The following is a 17,833-nucleotide window of genomic DNA, read 5'->3' on the forward strand; positions in this document are numbered from 1 at the left end:
GGGTCGTAGGTTTGGAAGGTGATGTCGAAGGTGAGTTCCTGCATTACATCTTGTAGATGGTACACACTGTGGCTACTGTGTGTTGGTGGTGGAGGGAGTGAATGTTTGTGGATGTGGTGCCAATCAATGGGCTGCTTTGTCCTGAATGGTGTCAAGCTTCTTGAGTGTAGTCGGAGCTGCACTCATCCAGGCAAGTGGGGAGTATTCCATCACACTCCTGACTTGTGCCTTGTAGATGGTGGACAGGCTTTCGGGAGTCAGGAGGTGATTTACTCATCCCACGTTTCCTAGCCATCTGGCCTGCCCTTGTAGCCACAGTATTTATATGGCTAGTCCAGTTCAGTTTCTCTTGAATGGTAATCCCCCAAGAATGTTGATAGTGGGGGAATCAGAGCGGGGACCCGCTCTCAGATGCGTGATATGATGCGCGGTGAGTTCGGGCAAGCATGCCGACATCACTGCCCTTCATTCTGATCCTCAGTTTGGCGGGCATGCAGCGGAGTCGGCTGCGCACCCACCGAACTGCCAACGGCCCATTAAGGCCATTTAAGAACTATTTAAAGTAATTAACTGGGCTGCCCGTCCAACCTTGAGGTTGCTGAGCAGGCGACGAGCCCGGGCGGCCTTCACATTTATCATGGAGCCTCGTCCACGGCGGGATGAGGTTTCATGAAGTGTTTATAAATGAAATACATTTTAAAACTAAAGTTCATTGACATGTCACATGAGAGGACATGCCTTAAAAAATTCCTTATTAAAATTTTGAAGAATCACACTAATTTCTCTGAGGCAGCTCCGTGACTGAATGCCCTGACTCTACCTCTTCCCCGTGCCCACACCAGGTGTATATAACGCTTCCAGGTGTGCGTCACACTGGGCGGGCCTTACTTTGCCTGCCTGTGCAAAGTTTCGATGCCCAGCCAATCACGGGCGGCGATCGGCTGCGTGCATGCCTGCACCCGCTTCCACTGTACCCCCCAATGGGGAGGAAATTCTCCCCCAGGGCAAGAAGGAACCCTAGCAAGATTGAGTTCAATGGGAATCATGTGGCAAGCATTTCATGTTTGGAATTGTGCCTAGCATAAAGGAAGGTGGTTGTGGTTGTTGGAAGTTAATCACCTCAGCCCTGGGACATCACTGCAGGAGGCCCTCACGGTAGCATCCTAAGTCCAACCATTTTCAACTCCTTCATCAACGATCTTCCCTTCCTCATAAGGTCAGAAATGTGGATGTTCACTGATGATTGCACAATGTTTAGCGCCATTCACAGCTCCACAGACACAGAAATAGTCCATGTCCTTATGCAGCTTGACCAGGGCTATATTCAGGCTTGGACTGATAAGTGGCAAATGCCACTCATGCCACACAAGTGTCAGGTGATGAGCACCCCCAACAAGAGAGAATCTAACCATATCCTCTTGACATTCAACGGCATTACCATCGCTGAACTCCCTGCTATCAATATCCTGGGGGTTACCATATACCAGAAACTGAACTGGACAGGACATATAAATACTGTTGCTTCGAGAGCAAGTTAGAGGCTGAGAATTCTATGGAGCGTAACTCACCGCCTGAATCTTCAGATCCTTCCTCCATCTACAAAGCAGAAGCTATGAGTGTGACCGAATGCTCTGCACTTGTCTGGATGAGTGCACCTTCAACGAAACTCAAGAAGCTGGACACCATCCGGGACAAAACAGACCACTCAGCTGGCACCCCATCTACCACCTTAAGCATTCACTGCCTCCAGTAACCATCTGCACCTCCAACTCCACATGTTTCACGGCGGCAGCAGCGTGTGCACCATCTACAAGATGCACTGCAGCAACTCACTAAGGCTCCTTTGACAGAACCTCTCCTTCCGGGAAAGAAAAATGGCACCAGACAAGTGGGAACACCTCCACCTGCAATTTTCCTTCCAAGTTACATACCATCCTGACTTGGAAATATAACGCTGTTATTTAATCTTCACAGGCTCAAAGCCCCGGAATTTCATTCCTAACAGCACTGATGCCTGGAGTGCTTTTATTTTTAATGTTCACCAATTTTCCGTCCCACTTTTAAAAATTTGTGTTGCACTTGTGCATTTATTTCTTGTCCAAGTTGTCCACACTCATTGTTCAATAGTTTGGGTGCTTTTATATTATCTAGGCGTTGGTCAGCATTTTTGAGGGCTTAGATCTCGACTTCTCTTTCAATCACTACTGGCTCAAATGAGTTGTTTCTCTTGGTTACTTAAAGTCGCGTTTGCGATTTTACTTTCTCTCAGAGTCCAGTTGAAACTGAATCGAAGAATGGATAGTAGGAAAAGTGAAACATGATGCTTACATTCACGAATCAGCAAATAAAGGAGAAATGGTACGAAAAATGTTAGAAAGAGCTGTGAATTGCGTAAACTGCAAAGACAATCTTGTCATGTATTTGAAAAGACATTGGATAGACAAAAGAAGAATTATACTTTGTTGCGAAGTGGAGAGGAAACAGTAGAACATGTATGACGGGCTACTAGTAGCTTGACTAGAATAGAGCTAAAGTCTGAAGTGTCAAAATGAACGTTTAAATTGCAACATTAAGAAGACGTTGACAGCTTATTGTTAGTGATAACTTAATATTTAATGAGAGCATTGTAGGTTGAAAATAATCGAATGGTCGTAGGCAGCTATCTCCAAGGCTTAAATAAAAGTAAAAAGCTGCTGATGCTGGAGATCTGAAATGAAGCCAGAAGATGGAGGAACATCTCATCAGGTCTGGAAGCATCTGTGGGTAGAGAAACAGAGTTAACATTTCGAGTCCAATATGATTATTCTTAGGAGCACAAAAACTATCTCCAAGGCTTTCCAGGTCACTTTCTTCCATTCTCATTCTGTTCGTCTGCGACAGTAGTTAATGCATATGAACTCTCAATTCTCTTTACATAAGAAGATACGAACATAGGGAAGGTTCAGAGGGGAGGTAAAAAAGCATATTAGAGAAGCGAAGAGGGATTATGAGAAAAGACTGGCAGCCAACATAAAGGGGAATCCCAAAGTCAAGTATAGGCATGTTAATAGAAAAATGAGGAGTAGGGCCGATTAAGGACGTAAAAGGAAATTTACACATGGACAAAGGGGCAATGGCTGAGGTACTAAATGAATACTTTGCATCCATCTTTATCAAGGAGGTGGTGCCAGACGACTGGAGAATTGCAAACATTATGCGCTTGTTCAAAAAAGTTTTTAAAGATACGCCCAGCAATTACAAACCAGTCAGTTTAACTTAAGTGGTTGGCAAGATTCTATAAACAATTGTTCAGGACAGAATAGTAGTCACATAGAAAAATATGGGTTGATAAGGAAGAGCCAGCATCGATTTCTAAAGGGGAAATCGTTTTTAACTAACTGGCTGGAGTTTTTCTGAAGAGGTAACAGAAAAGGCCAATGACGGTAATGCTGTTGATGTGTTCTACATGGACTATCAAAAAGCATTTGATACAGTGCCACACAACTGACTTGTGAGAAAGTTAAAGCTCATGTATAAAAGGGACAGTAGCAATATGAACACAAAATTGCCTGAAAAATAGGAAGCAGAGAGTTATGGTCAATGGAAATTTTTCGGGCTGGAGGAAGGTTTGTAGTGATGTTCCCCAGGACTTGGTATGGGACCCTTGCTTTTCCTCATACATATTTATGATCTAGATCTTGGTGCACTGGGGACAATTTCAAAGTTTGTGGATGATACGAAACTTGGTAGTGCTCTGAACTGTGAGGAGGATGGTGTGGAAATTCAAGAGGGTATAGACAAGTTTGTGGATTAGGCAGATGAAGTTCAATGCAGAGAACTGTGAGATGATGCATTTTGGTAAGAAGAACATGGACAGGCAATATAAAATAAGAGGTGAAATTTTGAAGGGGGTGCAGGAGCAGAAAGACCTGGGTGTATATGCACATAGATCATTGAAGATGGCAGGACAGATGGAGAGAGCAGTTAATAAAACATACTCATACATCCTAGGCTCTATTAATAGGGGCATAGAGTACAAGAGCAAGGAGGTTATGCTGAATTTATATAAGGCACGCATTGGGCCTCAGCTGGAGTATTGTTCACAGTTCTGGACGCGACGCTATAGGAAGGATGTGAAAACATTGGTGACAGTACCAAAGAGGTTTATAAGAATGTTTCCAGGGATAAGAAACTTTAGCTATGAGGATAGATTGGAAAGTTTGGGACTGTTCTCCTTGGGAAGAAGAAGGCTTAGAGGAGATGCGATAGAACTGTTCAAAATCATGAGGGGCTGGACAGAGTAGGCAGGGAGAAGCAATTCCCGTTCGTTAAAAGATCGGGAATGAAAGGGCACAGATTGAAAATGATTTGCAAAAGCAGCAAATGAGATGTGAGAATTTTATCTGCATACTAATATTTTGTGATTCATGTACGAGAGCACCCGCTCTGTACCGCAGCATGCTGCAATCTCTACCTAAATAATATATTTCTTTTATATTCTTCCTGTTAAAGTGGACAAGTTCACATTTTCTCAGATTATGCTACATCTGCCAAATTTTTGCCCATTCACCTAACCTATCTACGTCCCTTTGCAGTCTCCTTGTGTCCTTCTCACAGCCTACTCTCCTAAATCTGCATCATCAGCAAATCTTGCTCTCATACATTCGGTCCCTTCATCTAAGTCATTGATATAAATTGTAAATAGTTGAAACGCCAGCACTGATCCCTGTAGCACTACACCAATTGCACCTTGCCATCCTGGAAAAGACTGCTTTTACATATTCTGTAAATTGCCCGATAGCTAACAAATACTGTATCCACAGTAATATATTACCCCTATGCCATGCGCTCTTTCTCCGTGTTGTAGCCTTTGATGTGGCGCCTTGTCAAATGTCTTTTGGAAATCTAATTACAGCACATGAACCGTTCCCCTTTATCCATGGCCATAAGACCATAAGACGTAGGAGCAGAAGTAGGCCCTTCGGTTCATCGAGTCTGCTCCGCCATTCAATGAGATCGTGTCTGATTTGGTAATCCTTATCTCCACTATTCTGCCTTTTCCCCATAAGCTTTGATTCCCTTACTGATTAAAAACCTGTCTTGCTTGTTACTTCGTCAAATAACTGGAATAAATTAGTCAAACACGGTTTCCCTTTCATAAAGTCACGTTGACTCTGCCTGATTGCATTAAGATTTTCTAATTGCCCTGCTATAACCTCCTTAAAAATAAATTCTAACATTTTGCCTTTGACAGATGTTAGGCTGACTGGCGTGTTGTTTCTTGGTTTCTGCCTCCCTCTTTTCTTGAAAGAAGAGTTACATTTGGTATTTTCCAATCTTCCAGAATCTAGGGAATTTTGGAAAATTACAACCAATGCATCTGCCATTACCGCACCCACTTCTTTTAAGATGCTAGGATGCAGGCCATCAGCTCCTGCTGATTTGTCAGGCTTCAGTTGAAATAGTTTTCTCAGTTGCCTGGTCCCGCCGTAAGTCAATGTATATTTGGCTGAGCTACCAAATGTCCCATGGCGGGTCTCACCACAACGGCGCTGGAAAGTCCCGGCCAAAATATCTGTTCAATACTTCCACCATTTCCTTACTTCCCATTAATTGCCAATTCTCACTCACTGGAGAGCCATAATTGCTCTTTACTTTTTAAAATGCCTGTAGAAACTCTTACTACCTGTTTTTAAAAATATATCTCTAGCTAGCTTTCTCCCATACGATCAGTTCTACCTCATTTTTAGTCATTTTTGCTGGTTTTTAAATTCTGTCTAATATTCTGGCCTACCATTAATCTTCTCAGAAATGTATGCTTTTTCTTTCAATTTGATGCTGTCTTTAACTGCCTTGGTTAGCCATGGATGGTGCATCCTTTTCATTGATTATTCCTTTCTCACTGGAATGTACCTTTGCTAAGTGTTATGAAATAGCTCCTTCAATTTCAGCTACTGTATCTCTACTGTACCCACACTACTCTCCTTTAACCTAATTGCCATGTGACTTGAGTCAGTTCTGTGTTCATACCCTTGTATTTACCTTTATTTAAGTTCAAAACACTAGTCTTCAGCCCATTCTTCTCACTCTCGAACTGAATGCAAAATTCAATTGTGTTGTGGTCACTGCTACCCGGAAGCTTCTTCACTATGAGGTCATTAATTAATCCTGTCTCATGTGTGGAATATCCTGCTCTCTGGTTGGTTCTAGAGCCTGCTTCTCTAAGAAAGTGCCCTGAAAAGACTATGTGAACTCATCCTGAAGTCTACCTTTGCCGATCTGATTCATCCAATTTACATGTAGACTAAAATCACCCGTGATTTTTGCAGTACCTTTCCTACAAACCTCCATTATTTCTTCCTGTATACTTCGTCGTACAGTGTAGTTAATTTTCGAGGTCCTATGAACTACTCCCGCAAGTGACTTCTTCACTTGACTATTTCTTACCTCTACCCAAATCGATTCTACATCTTGATTTTTAGAGCTAAGGTCATCTATTACTCTTGTACTAATTGTTATCCAGTCTACACCTGTCTGCCAATTGTGACGTAGACTTTACTTTCTCGAAGTAGCAACTTTTCAAAATCCTTGCCTTGGCTGGCATGTCACATGGTTTTAATATTTTAAAAAAACTTCTATTGGATGTGAGCGTAGCTGTGAGACCAGCATTTGTTGCCAATCCCCAATTGCCCTTAAGTATTACTGAGGGGAAGTTTGAAAATAAACACGTAAAACGAATCAAACGGACAGCAGCACAGCATGACACAAAGCAGTCAATCAAAGAGAGTATAATATTTTATTTTCTCTTTATCTCTGGGGTTGTGTTCATACTAAGACAATAAAGCAGTGTGTCTATATCTCATATAACATAGAGAGAAGTCCATTGTATTTGTGCTGCCTGAAAAAGAATCAATCAGCCTAATACTACCTCTAGGCTATAGAATTCAAGTGCATATGCAACTATTATCACCTCCGGCACTAACGTTGGGCGGAAGCAATGTTTCCACCCTTAACTCTTAGCCTGTTCGACTGCAAACAATATAATTCAAAAAGTAATAACAGATTCACAGAACTGTTACTGCGCAGATGGAGGCCATTCGACCCACCACGAATGCGTCGGCGGCCTAAATGAACAATGCATTCAGTGCTATTCCCTTGTCTTAATCTTGCACATTCTCCCCTTTCTGATAATAATCCAGTTCACTCTTGAATACCTCGAGTGAACATGTCTGCACATGCTCAGGGAGCACGTTCAAGATATTAATCGCTCAGTGCATGAAAACATTTCTCCTCATTAAAAAAAATGTTCTCAGGATGTGGGCCTGCATTTATTGCCCATCCCAAATTGTCCTCGAGAAGGTGGTGGTGAACCACCTTCTTGAACCGATGCGTGTGGTGTAGGTACACCCACAGTGCAGCTAGGGAGGGAGTTCCAGGATTTTGACCCAGTGACAGTGAAGGAATAGTGATATAGTTCCAAGTCAGGATCAGAATCATCCAAGACAGTGACTTGGAAGGGAATTAATCTGCTGCCCTTGTACTTCTGGATGGTAGATATGGTGAGTTTGGAAGGTGCTGTTTAAGGAGCCTTGGTGAGTTGCTGCAGTGCATCTATAGGTGACACACACTGCTGACATGGTACATCGTTGGTGTGGGTAGTGAATGGCTAAGGTGGTTGATCTGATGCCAATCAAGCCGGCTGCTTTGTCCTGGGTGGTGTCGAGCTTTTTAAGTGTTGTTGGAGTTGCACTCATCCAGGCAAGTGCAGAGTATTCTATTACCTGACTTGCTTGTTGTAGATGGCTACAGGCTTTGGGGAGTCAGGAGGTGAGGCACTAGCCACAGGATTCCTAGCCTGTGACCTGCTTTTGTAGCCACAGTATTTATATGGCTAGCCCAATTCAGTTTCTTGTAAATGTCACCCTGTGAGGTGTTGATAGTGGGGGATGCAGTGATGGTAATGCAATTGAATGTCAAGCGGAGATGGTCAGATTCCCTCTTGTTGGAAATGGGTGTTGCCTGGCACATGAGTGGCGTGAATGTTATTTGCCACTTATCAGCTCAAGCCTGAATATTGTGCAGGTCTTACTGCGTCAGTATCTGAGGAGTACCGAATGGTGCCGAACATTGTGCAATGAATCGCAAACATCTCCACTTCTGACCTTATGATGGAGGGAAAGTCATTGATGAAGCATTTGAAGATATTTGCACCTAGGACACTATCCTGAGGAACTGCTGCTGCTATGACCCGGGACTGAAGTGATTGACCTTCAACAACTGCAACCATCTTCCTTTGTGCTAGTTATGACTCCAGTCAGTTGTATGGTTTCCCCTGATTCCTATTGAATTTCCCTAGGGATCCTGGATGCCATGCTCGATCAAATGCTGCCTTGATATCAAGGACAACCACTTTTACCACAGCTGCTGAGTTCAGCTCCTTTGTCCATATTTGGATCAAGGCTGTAATGAGGTCAGCAGATGAGTTGCCTTGGTGGAATCGAAACTGAGTGTGGATGAACAGGTAATTGTCATTTGAGTAAGTGCCATTTGATAGCACTGTGGATGACACCTTTCATCACTTTGCTGATGGTCGAGTGTGGACTGGTGGGCTGATTCTTGGCTCGTTTGAATTTGCCCTGCTTTTTGTGGACAGGGCGTGCCTGTGTAATTTTCCATACTGCCAGGTGGAAGTCAGTGTTGTAGCTCATTGGGAACAGATTGGTCAGAGGCACAGATGGTTTTGATGCATAAGTTTTCAGGGCTATTGCTGGAAAGTTGTCAGGGCCCTTTGCCTTTACAGTATCCGGTCATTCCAGTTTCCAGCCTTTAGTCATTTCTTGATATCACGTGGATTGATTCGAATTTGCTGAAGATTGACATCTGTCATGCTGGGGACTTTAGGTGTCGGCTGTGATGAATCATCCACTCGGCACTTCTGGCTAAACGTGGGGTTATTTTTGGGGTCTTCTTCTCCAGTCAGTTGTTTAACTGAAGTTCATCATCCCTGGAAGCTTTTGTGCGTCTTTTTTGCTCTACCTGTAATGCCTCCACATTCTTCCTAATATGCGACACCCAGTAATGGATGCAATACTACAGTTCAGGCTGAACAAGTGTTTTATACAGGTTTAACATAATCTGCTTGACAATGTGCTCTATGCCCTATTATGAAAGTTTGACTCCAATCTGTCCTGCCTGCTTTAATGACTTATGCAAATATACAGCAAAGCCCTCTGCTGTTGACTTCCTTTAGAATTATGTCTTACATTTTACATTGCGTATCCCTGTCTTTACAACCAAATTGATTCACTTCACATTTCTCTGCATTGAATTTCATCTGTCGCATGTCCGCCCGTTCCACCAACTTGTTTATGCTTTTTTGAATTTCTACACTATCCTCCTTACAATTCACAATGTTTCCAAGTTTCCTATCACCCACAAATTTTGCAATTGTGCCCTGTACATTGCGGATTCCAACGAAAGATGTTGCAAAGATAGGGTATGTCCCAAGGGAGAACTGATTAATTCTTGACAAAGATACAGTTCGGGACCTTGGAATTTTTTTTAACTGATCTGTTAATATTGAGAGATGGGATGAATTTAGAATGTTGTGTGCTGTTTTAGTTAGAATGCTGTTCAGTGATATATATAATATTATATGTTATTTCAATTGCTGTGGTGCAATTTGTCAAAACTACCAACATGTGAGCAGTGCTTTTAGAGCATGTTATTGGGTGTGGATTGGCTTGAAGTACCCTCAGTGAGATGGAAGCTCATAATAGAAAAGCTTTCTATCCTCAGCTTTGTAGTTACAGAGCATGAACCAGACAGAGAAAAGCCTCAAAAGTGAGTTGCATAATTGTAATAATATTGACGTAACACAGCATTGTGGAGATATGAACTCTACCGAGTCTCTGTTCACCTGTTTTTAAAATACCATCAGAGTTTCTGCCTCCACCATCCTCTCAGGTAATGATTTCCAGACCTTACCAGCCTTCAGGGAAAATAAATTCTGCTCAAATCCCCCGTATTTCTTCTGCTAATTAATTTGATTATTTTCCCTTTATTTGTTGATCTTTCTGCGAAGGAGTATAGGTTGTTTCTATTCACTCGATGTAAGCCCCTTATAAGTTTTTATATCAGATCTAAAACTCCCCTCAGCCTCCTCTGTTCAGACCCCAGGGCTTTTGCTTTTGTGACCAGTCTAGCATGTTGGGATCTGGTCAAAAACTCTTATTTTTCCAGTGTAGGTGTACCTGAAAATTAAAGAAAAACCCATGCCTGCTTGACGTCTTGTGAATTGATTGCAACTAGGTAATCCGAGTGACGTTTCATGTTCCATGAACATTCTCTTTGACCTCCCTTTATTTTCCAAGTTGTCAAGTGTGCCACATGAGCTACAATTAAACCATTAAACTATTTCCAAGACGATGAATGCATTATCTACCAGAAGCAATTTGATTCATTGACATAAAGCTGTAACATACTTGCCTGCTACTATTATTTTGTAACCCTAGACCTACAAAAAAATAGAAGCACATATTCTGACTGAAACTGGTGAACTCAATATTGAGTCCAGAAGCTGTAGGCTGCTGAGTCGAAAGATGAGGTGCTGTTTCTCAAGTTTGCGTTGAGCGTCATTAGAATACTGCAGAAGGTCAAGGACAGAAATGTCAGAGTGTGAGCAAGGTGGGGGATTGAAATGGCAAGTGACAGGAAACTTAGGGTCATGCTTATGGATTGACTGGGAATGTTCTACAAAGCGATCATCGAGCTGAATCTGGTCTCCACATTGTGGAGGAGGCTATATCATGAGCAGCTTATGCAGTATCATAAATTTAAAGAAGTGCAAGTAAATCACTGTTTCACTTGGAAGGGCTGTTTGGAACATTGTATGGCGAGAAGGGAGGAGGTAAAAGGACAGTTGGTTAATCTCTTGTGTTTGCATGGAAAGGTGCTGTAGGAAAGGAAGGCGGTGTCGTGGTGACTGAGGGGTGAACCTGGAGCGAATGGTCCCTTCTGAATGCTGAGAGGAGAGGGCAGGGAAGATGCGTTTGGCTCAGGCATCGCGTTGCATGTGGTGTAAATGATGGTAGATGGTCTCTCGAATACGGAGGCTGGTGGAATGGGAAATGAGAACAAAGGAAACCCTATCATGGTCCTTGGGCAGAGGAGGAGGGCTGAGAACATAAGTACCTGAAATAGATCGGACATGGTGGAGGGCTCTCTTAATCATACTAGTGGGAAGCCTTGATGGAGGAAAAATGAATACATATTGGAAGCGCTAGCACTGAGGGGTGCATCATCTGAACAGATGCAAAAGAAATGGGGAAACTGGGAGCATAGAGTAAAGTCCTTACAGAAAATGGAGTGTGATGAAATACAGCCAATTAGCTATGGGAATCCACACGCTTGTTGTGAGTATTAAATGATAGCCTATGCCCAGAAATGAAGACAGAAAAATCAAGGAAGGGAAGGGAAAAGTCAGATAGAGACTAGGTGAGTATGAGACAAGGGTGGAATTTAGAAACAAAGTCAATGGTATTTTCAGGGGAGAGAGTTCAGGGAGACAGCTGGAAGCAGTGATTATGCAGCCATCAATGTTCTGGAAAAAGAGATGAGGCAGGGTTCCTGAGTAGATCTGGAGCAAGGAATATTCTACATATCCCACAAACGGAGCGAGGACAAATGGGTGATTATCAGGTTAGCAAACTGATCAAGGGGTACCATAAGAAACAGCACGGTGGCTTCAACTATGTATTTCAGTTACCTAGAATGACTGGAGAGGTTGGGACTGTCCAACTTGTAGAAGAGAAGGTTGAGAGGTTTGATAGAGGTATTCAAAATCATGAGAGACCTGGGCAGAGTAGATAATGAAAAATGCTCCCATTAGTAGAAGGACTGAGAACAAGAGGGCACAAAATTAAGGTAATTGGCTAAAGAAACAATGGCGACCTGAGGGAAGACTTTTTCACACTGTGATTTGTTAAGATCTAGAATGCATTGCCTGAGAGTATGGTGGAGGTAAGGTCAATTGAGGCTTTCAATAGGGAATTTGAGAATCATCTGAAAATGAAAAAAATGCAGGGCTACGGGGTAAAGGCATAGGAGTGGTGCAATGTGAGCTGCTCCTTCAAAGGGCCAGCGCAGACATGACGGGCTAAGCGACCACCTTCTATGATGTCACCATTTCATCATTCTATGATTGTAAGATTTCAATCTATGTTAATGACTCCGATGGTGGGATCGAGTGCATTCTAGCCAAATTTGCTGATGATATACAGATAGGTAGGAAAGCAAGATGTGAGGGGGGCATAAAGAATCTGCAAAGGGATATATACAGACCAAGTGATTGGGCAACAATTCGGCAGTTGGAGAATAACGTGGGAAACTGTGCGCTTGTCCACACTGGTGGGAATAATGGAAAATTGGAATGTTATTTAAACAGAGAGAAGCTGCAGAATGCTGTATCGCAGAGGGTTTTTGGTCTCAATAAATGAATTACAAAAGGTTAACGTGTAAGTACAGAAAATAATTAGGAAGGCAAATGGAATGTTGGCCTTTATTGCAAAGGAGTATAAAAGTAGGGAAGTCTTGTCACATCTATACAGGGCATTAGTGAACCCACACTTCTCGAATAATGCATACAGTTTTGTCTCTTTATTTTGGGAGGGATATACTTGCATTGGAGGCAGTTCAGACAAGATTCACAAAGTTGACTCCTGGGATGGAGGGGTTGCCTTATAAGGAAAGGTTGAGCAGTTTAAGCCTACAGCCTTTGGATTTTAGAAGAATGAGAAGTAACCTTATTGAAATGTGTAAGATTCCAAAGCTTGCAGGTAATGCAGAGACTATTTCCCCACGTGGGAAATCTAGAACTAGGGGCATAGTTTCAAAATGACGGGCCTCTTATTTAAGACAGAGATGAGCATGCATTTCTTTTTCTCAGTAGATCATGAATCTTTGGAATTCTCTACCACAAAGAGGAGTTAAAACTGTGTCACTGAAAACATTCAAAGCTGTGTTCGTCAGCTTTTGATCTACAAGAGATTAAATGGTTATTGTGGGGCAGGACAGGAAGGAGAGTTCAGCTAGGCCGTAATCAGATCTACCATGATCTAGGAATATACTGAAGCAGGGCATGTCTAAATGCAACAAGACCTGGACAATATCCAGGCTTGGGCTGACAAATGGTAAGTAGCATTCACACCACATAAGTGCCAGGCAATGACCATCTCCAACAAGAGAGAATCTAACCATCGCCCCTTGATGTTCAATGGCATTACCATCACTAAATCCCCGACTTTCAACATGCTAGGGGTTACCATTGACCAGAAGTTAAATTGGAGTAGCCATATAAATACTGTGAGTACAAGAGCAGGTCAGAGGCTGGGAATCCTGCAGTGAGTAACTTACTTCCTGACTCTCCAATGCCTGTCCTCCATCGACAAGGCATAAGTCAGGAATGTGATGGAATACTCCCCACTTGCCTGGATGACTTCAGGTCCTAAAACACTCAAGAAGCTTGACACCATCGAGGGCAAAGCAGCCCGCTTTGCACCACATTCATAAATATTCATTCCCTCCTCCACTGATGCACAGTAGCAGTAGTGAGTACCATCTGCAAGATGCACTGCAGGGATTCACCAAAGCTACTTTGACAGCAGCTTCCATACCCATGACCACTACCATCTAGAAGGACAAGGGCAGCAGATTATTGGAACATCACCACCTGGAAGTCACTAATCATCCTGACTTGGAAATATATCATCATTCCTTCATTGTCGCTGGGTCAAAATCCTGGAACCCCCTTCCTAACAGCACTGTGGATGCATCTACACCACACAGACTGCAGCAGTTCAAGACAGCAGCTCATCACCACTTGCTCAAGGGCACCTAGGGATGGGAAATAAATGCTGGCTCAGCCAGTGAAGCTCACATCCTGCGAATGAATAAAGAAAATGAAATAGGAACAGAAGTAGACCATTTGGCTCCTCAAGCCTGCTCTGCCATTCAATAAGATCATGGTTGATTTGTTTGTGGTTTGAATTCCACATTCCCATCTATCCCCAAGAATCTTTGATTCCCTTGTCTAACAAGAATCTACCTATCTCTGCCTTAAAAATATTTAATGACCCCACCTTCACCGCCTTCTGAGGTAGACAGTGCCAAAGTCGTACAACCCTCTGAAAGAAAAAAATCTCCTCCTCTCTCTCCTAAAAGGGCGACCCCTAATTTTAAAACAGTGCCTCCTAGTTCTGGATTCACCCCCAAGTGGAAACATCCTTTTCACCTCCACCTTGTCAATACCGTTCAGCATCTTACATACTTCAATCAAGTTACCCCTCACTCTTCTAAAATCCCATGGAAATAATTCCAGTCTGTCTAACCTTTCCTCATAAGACAACCCACTGATCCCAGATATCAATCTAGCAATATCTCTTCTCAAGTGCCTCCAATGCATTTACATCCTTTCTTAAATAAGCAGTCCAAAACTGCACACAATATTCGAGATGTTGTCCTCCGATGCCGTGTATAACTGAAGGTTAACATCCTTACTTTTATGTTCAATTCCTCTGGAAATAAAGGATAGCACTGCGTTAGCCTTCTTGACTACATGCTGCAACTGCATACGAACGTTTTGTGACTCGTGCACGGGAACACCTAGCTCCCTCTGCAGCTTGGAATTCTGCAGCCATCCTCTGTTTAAGTAATACTCTGCTTTTTTATTCTTCCTGCCAAAGTGAACAACTTCACATTTTCCCACATTATACTCCAACTTCCAGATTTTTTCCCATTCACTCAACCTGTCTAAATTCGTCTGCAACCTCTTTATGCCCTCTTCACAACATAATTTCCTACCTCTATTTGTGTCATCTGCAGATTTAGTTACCACGCCTTTACTCCCCTTATCTAAGTCATTGATATAAATTGTAAAAAGTTGAATCCCCGGCACAGAACCCTGAAGGACTCCACTCGTCACATCCTGCCAATCAATAATGTGCATCATTGGCGATTTCACTGTTCGGAGCATTTTTTAAAAAATCGCTCATGGGATATGGGCGTCGCTGGCTAGGCCAGCATTTATTGCCCATTCCTAATTGCCCTTGTTCAGAGGGCATTTAAGAGTCAACCACATTGCTATGGGCTGGAGTCACATGTAGGCCAGGCCAGATAAGACTGACATCAGGAGCAGTCGAACTTTTTTTCTTATATCTCATAAGCACTCCCCTTGCAAGTGCCAATAATTCAGAACTAAGATTTATTTTAATCTCATTAATACTGTTCTTTCTGTGCTCTATTTCATTCATTGGACAGCTGTCATCATTGTCATGTCGCACTGTCAGTGGAGTTAGCTTTGTTCTGTGCATTTCTTTTATTCTTAATAAACCTCTGATAGCTGTGATGGCCTTTAAAGCAGCCCTACCGGCCAGTAATGTGATGAAATGCATTGTGGCGAAGTGTCACCGGCATCTTCTGTTTTTTTTTTCCAACGATGCGGTAAAATAGTTTGGACGCAAACAGAACAGAGCAATTCTCTCTTTCTCTCTTTCTCTCTCTCTCGGTGCTTTGATTCAAATTATAATCTGTGTGGCCTTGTTGGCGACATTTCTTGTGCTCCCAGCTAAAACCACCAAGTATCAAAGTAACAGTTTTTTTTGAGTGCGATTTGGATTTCGCAGTTGTTTTCGGCCGTGCATTCATTTACAACGTTTAGGACAGACGGCAGAGGGCAGTCTTGGGGAATGCTTTTTCGTGGGTTAGGCTTGGGGGTGGGTTGGGGGTGGGGTGGGGGGGGTGGGGGTTGCGGGGGCAGGTGGAGGGACAGCTGAATGGCTGATTTTCGTAACCATTGAGTCGGGGAGTTCGTCGCATTCGTTGTTGGGGTGTACAGGATACAGGGATTCTCAAACACAAGAGTTAGGAAATTACAATCTTGCCAGCAAAGGTTTTTTCTTTAAAACTGTTCCTTCGTGCATTTCACTGTGAAACTGGAACAGTTGGCACGAAATTTCACTAAATGTTCGTGTCACTGAAATACATTTTAAGTCAATTCGTATCTTAGTTTCTGTTTCCACCAACAAGACCGTATCATTGGGAGTAAAGTGGAAATTACATTTAATTTCATTGAGTAAAGCAATAGTTGAAAAAATCTTTCATCCTATAAAAGTGGTGTTTAAGATCCGATCTTATAGTAAAATATGAATGTTAATCCAGTTGAGATGTAAATCTGGGTCCTTACCATGAACCATATTGCGGATGTAAGATAAGGGCATATGAGCACATGTATAGGCATGTAGAAAAGGTAAATTTCTGTCTGGTCGCAGGAAGTAGGTATTCAAGTGGATAACATCTTGAGTAGATATTTCGCGAGTGTAGCGATCAGAACTCCTGAGATGATTTAAAAAAGCAACTACAATCAAGAGCTTGCTCTATCTTTCTACATGCATGAAATGAACAAAAAGGTCTACCACATCTGTTAACTAACCTGTAAAGACAAAAAAAGGAATTTCTGACGCTAACAAAAATACAGCCACTAATATTCTTTATTTCCTCTGCCGATGCGATAGAGTGCATAATCTGTCCGTTAGAACAATGGTCCAATGAACGAAGAGATCAGTGCATTCCAAAAGATGTTGAATTCCTCTCATTTCAGGACAACATGGAAATGACACTCACGGCGGTTTCACTGTTTGGAGCCTTGTGTCACAGGAGCAGTTGCAGTTGTTTTCTTATATTTCAGAAACACTCCCATTGTAAGGGCCAACAGTTCGGAATTAAGTTTTCTCCTGTTAATCTCATTGATACTGTGTTTTCTGTGCTCCATCGCATTTATTGGACAGCCAACGCCATGGTCATGTATGGTGCGTCTCACTGTGTTTGGAGTGAGCTTTGTTCTGTGCATTTCCTGTATCCTCAGTAAAACTCTGGTAGTCCAGATGGCCTTTAGAGCAACCCTACCGGCCAGTAACATCATGCAATGGTTCGGACCCAAACAACAAAGATCAATTGTCTTTCTCTGCACATTGATCCAAATTCTAATATGTGTCATCTGGTTGCTGACCTCTCCTCCATTCCCAACTAAAAACACCAAGTATCAAAGTGCAAAGATTATCCTTGATTGTGATGTGGGTTCGACAGCTGCGTTCTACTGGGTGTTCGGTTACATCGGGCTGTTAGCTTGTGTGTGTTTAATTTTAGCTTTCTTGGCCCGGGCCTTACCGGACAAGTTCAATTAAGCTAAATTTATAACATTCAGCATGCTCATCTTTTTTGCAGTTTGGGTAACTTTTATCCCCGCTTATGTGAGCACACCCGGAAAATACACGGTGGCTATGGAAATATTCGCAATTTTAGCATCCAGCTTTGGGTTGTTGACCTGTATCTTTGCTCCAAAATGTTACATTTTATTGTTAAAACCAGAAGGGAGCACCAAAAAGCACCTGATCCCCAAACCAGATAGAAATGGAACTAGTTAAGTCAAAAGCATCCTACCCATCTGACGGAAACTGAGTGAAAGTGTGGGATCATTTCCCACTAATGCTGATTTTAAGCTTTACGGTGCTGCAGGCGGTGGAGACTCTTACATAAAAAGCTGTGGCTTTAAAGATTTTCGCAATCCTTGTCCCTATCATTTCACTGTTACCCTAATCTTATTTTAACCCACAATTTGATGACGAAACTGCTGTGGCTTCATGACAGGCAAAACAATCCGGAAGCTGTTGGGAAAGCTTAAAAACCATCTATCCGTCATACTGTTCTCCAGAGAGCCAGGAGAGCTATAATTCTTCTCTTAGCGCCTCAAAGGAAGTTTCAACATCAGGTCTCACTACATAATAGGAGTGTGGTTACCACA

General features: G+C 42.6%; 1 pseudogene; it reads left to right on the top strand.

Annotated features, from left to right (window-relative positions):
• The window catches only part of LOC121272578, a 40,608-nt pseudogene extending 23,152 nt beyond the window's left edge, over positions 1-17,456 (top strand).
• The last annotated feature ends 377 nt before the right edge of the window (positions 17,457-17,833 follow it).

Source organism: Carcharodon carcharias, chromosome 2 (assembly GCF_017639515.1).
Source record: "Carcharodon carcharias isolate sCarCar2 chromosome 2, sCarCar2.pri, whole genome shotgun sequence".
Lineage (NCBI taxonomy): Eukaryota > Metazoa > Chordata > Chondrichthyes > Lamniformes > Lamnidae > Carcharodon > Carcharodon carcharias.